General features: G+C 34.0%; 1 non-coding gene across 1 annotated transcript; it reads left to right on the top strand.

Moving 5' to 3' along the window:
* Nucleotides 1–185: 185 nt before the first annotated feature.
* On the top strand, nt 186–257 carry Trnac-gca (transfer RNA cysteine (anticodon GCA)). Its single transcript has one exon. It is a non-coding gene; the product is annotated as a tRNA-Cys (tRNA).
* The last annotated feature ends 5,743 nt before the right edge of the window (nt 258–6,000 follow it).

The raw sequence follows: 6,000 nt of genomic DNA, 5'->3' as shown, positions 1-6,000 counted from the left end.
ACCCCCTCACCACGTGAAGGAACCTACTCGAGGGGGCCACGTGTATGGGCGGGTTTCATCGTGCGTCTGGAGGCACAGTTCCAGTGTTATCAGATCACATCCAGCCTTGTGGCTGGAATGTGTTTACTTATATGTGTGGCCGACTGTACAAAATAACATTGGTGATATACATAACTTGATATCAAGGGGGTGTAGCTCAGTGGTAGAGCATTCGACTGCAGATCGAGAGGTCCCTGGTTCAATCCCGGGCGCCCCTAGGGGAAGACATTTATGTAACCGGCACCAAGGCCAGATATATCTTAATTCCATCCTAGCCAGGTCAAAGGTAAGAAAATTTGCGCCGAATAAGTGTAAAATATCCTTTGGCCAGAGAAAAAAAAGCATGCACAGTTTTTGCAGATTCATTGATTGATAGTGCTATTAACTCTGGCGTCATAACATCTGGGTAATTGACACCGAAATAAATTTTTAATAAATTTCATTTAAAAATATCAATAAATATATTATAAAAATGTTCTTCATATATTTAAGTTCTTACATAGACAATCTATGTATAATTTAAATTTGGTTGAGGAGACCAGCCTCCCTCATATAGATATATAACTGCTCTATATTACAATCCTTTCCAAGAATTGTAGCTAGGATAAAATTACCTATTCTGTCACGACCCCAAGACAGGAACCTATGTCTCAAATTCAAGAATCTGGGACATTCAATCAACAAATGTTTCACAGTCAAGGGCAGAGTGCAGTTTCTCACAAAAGGAAAACGGAGGTTTTCACGAGACATGATGATTGATTGATTGTGAGTTATCTGGCGTCACAACTACCAGGGTCACCGACGCTGAATACTAAATGTGATCTTTTAACTTTTATAATATATTATACAATATCAAAATAACTTTCTCTTTATGAGACATATAAATTTGATTTAAAAATAAAATAAATTTCTGACAAAAATAAAAATAATATTCCGATAAAAAGAATTGTGATTGATCACATAACAGTAAAACTATTAAAAAGCAAAAAAAAATGTATATACTAAGACAGCACAGCTGTCAGATATATTTGAGAAGCCCAGCTTCTTTGATAAAAGAGATAATGTTATTAATACATGCGCTTTCTCCCAACAGTTTTGCCATGCTATAATTACCACCTGCTTCACTACTATAACCTAAAAAAACGATTCCTAAGTTCCACCAGACTGGGACACTCAACCAGCAAATGCCTAACAGTCAGCGGAACTAAGCAATCGTCACAGAAGGGCTCATTCTCCCCATCCATCAGATAGCCATGAGTTAAACGCGTATGGCCAATACGTAATCTACACAATACAATCTCCCACTTCCTTGGTATTAGGTCATATTTCCAAGGGTGTGTCTGACTAGTAATTTCTTTCATTTATTGGGGCCTACTCTGTCCCACTGAAGTACTATAAATGATGGATGGATTCCATATATCATAGATTGGCTGGTTGGTTTTATAAAGTTTAGGTGTAACACCAAGCACTGGGCAGCAAAGGCCATTCAGCGCTTACTGTATAACTAGGAAATTATAAGACGTTATATCATATAAAGCAGGTTTATTTCTTTGAAATATTTTACTATATTTGAAGTGGGGCATTTTCTCCCAATAGTTCTTCAAGTGGTATGTTATATATGTTGTTGGATCTTCGGTTTCTTTCGAATTTATTGCATTTAGTTAGTAGATGACGGACTGTGACCAGAGTACGACAATGGTCACAGTAAGGGGCCTGTCTTTCCTCGCCTTGCAACATCAAGTATTTGTGTGTTAAGTATGTATGTCCTATTCTTAATCTTGTTAATATGACATCTTCCCTTCTTTGACATTGTTGTCTATTCCAAGGTTTTACAGATGGTTTAATATGCTTTAATTTGTGATTCAATTCTAGCCATTCTTTTTCCCATTTTCCCATTTTGATTGACAGTATTCATTTATTGTTGTTTAATGTCATTGTAAGGTATTTGTATTTTTTTTGATAGACTCTTTTACTGCCTTTTTGGCTTCTTTATCCACCTCTTCATTACCCTTTATGCCCACATGGGAAGGGACCCAACATGTTTTATATTTATAGATTTCCGTTTTACTATTATATCTATCCACTCCCTTATTTCTTCAATTACGGGATGAGAAACTGTGTATTGTCTTAGCGCTTCTAAAGCACTGTAAGAATCCGTGTATATTACAAAGGTATCGTTTGCCTTTCCACCATAAAGCATGTTTTAGAGCCTCTAATATAGCATTTATCTCTGCAGTGAATATCGAGCATATTTTTGGAATTTTTTCCCTTATTTTTATATTTTTTGTTACTACAGCATAGCCTACACCCTCCTTCGACTTGGAACCATCTGTATAAATACTAATATCCCGTTTATGTTTTTCCTGGTGTGACATAAATTCACTCTTTAATTGTGCATCTGTTACATTCTTATTAAATGATTTCTCACAGATTTCTATTTTAGCATGTATCCACGGAGGTATTTTAGGAGTGGTTATTTTTGATATGCTACTTGTTCCTAATTTTAGATGTTCTATATCAGGTTTTAATCTATCAATCCAAGGTTAGAGGCTCTTGGTTTATTGTCATAATTATTTGTTATGTTCTTCATATATTTGGTGTTTGGGATTATCATTAAGGTTATTATTTTAGCTATATATTTCAATCCCATTTCTTCTCTTCGTACTTTCAGGGGATCTATTCCTGCTTCTACATACAGACTTTCCACGGGGGAAGTTCTGTAGGCTCCAGTGCATAGTCTAATACCCATGTTATGTATGACATCCAGTTTTGTTAATAGGGTTTTAGAAGCACTACCATATACTTGACATGCATAATCAAGTTTACTTATATACTTTTATCAGAGGTGTTCTATCAGCACCCCAGTCATTATGCGCAATTACTTTTATTATATTTAAGGATTTTCTCACTTTTATCGCCAGTTGTTCTATATGTTCTTTAAATGTAAGTTTTTTATCAAGTATTACACCGAGGAATTTAATCTCATCATAATATTCAATTATATCATTATTTATGAATAAAGTAGGAATTAATTCCTGTTTTCTTGATCTAGTAAATCTGACTGCTTTTGTTTTTTGCGGTGAAAATTTAAAACCCTTGTTATCGGCCCATTTTTTTTATCCTATTTATGGCTGCTTGCAATCTGTTGGTTATGTCCAGCGCTTTTTCACCGCTACTATATATGACGAAGTCATCTACAAAAAGGGATCCTTGGACTCCTGGTGGGATCATTTCCATTATCATCTTTATTGCTATTGCAAACAACGCACGCTTAGTACACTACCTTGGGGATTCCCTTCCTCCTGGATAAATGATTCAGAGATTTCTGCCCCCACTTTGACTTTTATATATCTTTCAGATAGGAATTCCCTAATATATTCATATAAATTGCCTCCTATTCCCCATTCTATCAATTTTTTAAAAATCCCTCCCCTCCAGGTGGTATCATATGCCTTCTCTAAATCAAAAAATACTCCTATTTTTTGTTTTTTACCACCATTGCATTTTGTATCTCTCTTGTAATCATTAAGAGGGGATCTATGGTACTTTTATTTTTCCTGAATCCAAACTCTCTGTTTGACAATAGCTGTTTATTTTCTAATACCCATATTAATCTGTTATTCACCATTTTTTCAAATATCTTACTTAGACAACTAGTAAGGGCTATTGGCCTATAGCTGCTTGGTGACTCTGGGTCTTTTCCTGGTTTTAAGCCTGGTATGATTAAAGATTCTTTCCAGGTTTTAGGCATGCTGTGAGAGTGCCATAATTCATTTAAAATTTCTAATAAAAAGGTTTTGCTTTCATCTAAAAGATTTTTTATCATTTCATATCTAATGTTGTCTGCCCCTGGAGCTGTTGGACTTGCAAGTTTCAGGACATTTTCTAGTTCTTCCATGGTGAAAGGAAGATTATAGATTTCCTGATTATTAGATTTTAATGGTATTGGGACATAATTTTTTATTTTTATTGGAATTTTTTGTATAGTTTCGAGATACTAGATGTTTTGGCGAAGCATTTACCCAATTCATTTGTCTACTAGTTTGGGTTTGTTTGAAATATAGTTGTTTTCTACTTTTAATGTAGGTAATGGTTCTGGCCGATATCTACCCTGCAGTTTATTTATTTTTCTTCCAGATTTCTTTGTCATGAGTTTTAGAATTTATATTATTAATATATTTTTTCCATGAATTTCTTTTGGTTATCTTAAATATTCTTTTCTGCTTTGCTTTAGCTCTCAAATATGCAATTCTATTGGCTTCACATTTATGTCTCAGATATCTTCTAAAGCATGTTCTTGTTATCTTCCTTGCTGCTTTACATCCTCATTTGCCACCAGGGTTACCAGTGGTCTAGTCGGATTGCCTGAGGTAACTGGAATAGTTTCATTTGCTTTATCATCTATTGTTTTGACTAGATGATCATAAGCATCTATGTGGTTTGTAAAGTCAGATAGTTTTTTGTTAATCACGTTTTCTCTTTATATAATTCCAATTTGCTTCCTCCATTTTCCTCTTCGGTATATATGTTATATTAGTATTATTTTTTGCTAATTTGTATTGGCCAGTGGTCACTCCCAAATAAATTATTATTTACTTTCCAACTGAAATCTGTGGCAATTTCTGGGGAACATAAAGTGATGTCTATTGCAGAGGTGCTATTATGATAAACATCAAATCTTGTTGGAGAACCATCATTTAAAATAATCAAATTCTTGTTATCTATAAAATCTAGGAGAATATATCCTCTCCTGTCAGATGATGTACTTCCCCACATGGGATGTTTGGCGTTGAAGTCACCTACTAATAAGTACGGTTTTGGTAATTGTTCTATTAGATTTTCTAAATCTTCCACTTGTAATTGTCTATTATTTCCAAGATGATCTATTAAGCGACTTTCTAAAGACGGTTCCATATATATTGAGCATATTGTTATTTTTTTTTCCTGGATTACTTGAACTGCACATGCCTGTATTACCGAGTTAATCCTAACAGGTTGCCATTTGATTGAAGAATGCGTTATGATTGCAGTTCCTCCTTGGCTGTTGTCATTTAAAATTTGTGTTGATTTCCACACATTATAATTTATGCCATTGAGAACATTGTTACCAATTTTAGTTTCCTGTAAGCAAATGATATTTGCATTACATTCTCTAATTAATGATTTTAGGTTTACATTATTCGATGCGTATCCTCTAATATTCCACTGTAAAATAGACATTTTAAGAAGGTTTGGGGTTTTGTTTTAGTAACTTTATTTGTTTTCCTGAACTTTGAATTATTGAAGTTGTATAATTTTGCTGTACTTTATTCTTCTTTTGGGGGTGGGTGATGTATTTCTACTATTTGTTTTCTTTATTGGCTGAAGAGTCTCAGATGTTCTGTTTATTAGAGGTGCATTTAAATGGCTTTTGGATGGATGGATGGATGGATTATGAAATTTAGGGACAAGCCCAAGCACTGGGACCTATAATGGTCATTCAGCGCCGTAATGGAATGAAATAAATAATCTGATAATTAATGAAATTTAATTGAACGTGATGATAATCTGATGTGAATGAAACTTAAAACCTTACCTTATTTATTAAATAAATAAAAAAAATAAAAATATAATTTTTTATATTAAAATAAATTAAAAGTATAACTGCATACACTTGTGTGTATTAGGTGAAAGGTAAAATTGAATATTATTAAAATAAGTCAAATTTTATAGTAAATATCAATCTCTTTTAAGAACTTTACAAGATTATTGATATCAACATCATCTCCTAAAATATAAGAAAGTTGTTTTCCCTGAAAGTCCGAATTTCCTGCGGGCAGCACCATACACTGGGCAACAACCAGAATATGCTCAACTGTCAACAGGCAGTCACAGCGAGCACAGACTGAGCCTCACTCCTTCAAGTATAAAGCTGTGCGTCAATCGGGAATGACCAATACGAAGTCTCGTTAAAACAATCTC

This window comes from Macrobrachium nipponense, chromosome 39, assembly GCF_015104395.2.
Source record: "Macrobrachium nipponense isolate FS-2020 chromosome 39, ASM1510439v2, whole genome shotgun sequence".
NCBI lineage: Eukaryota > Metazoa > Arthropoda > Malacostraca > Decapoda > Palaemonidae > Macrobrachium > Macrobrachium nipponense.
The sequence above is the reverse complement of the archived record's forward strand: the minus strand, read 5'-3'. Positions and strand labels throughout refer to the sequence as shown.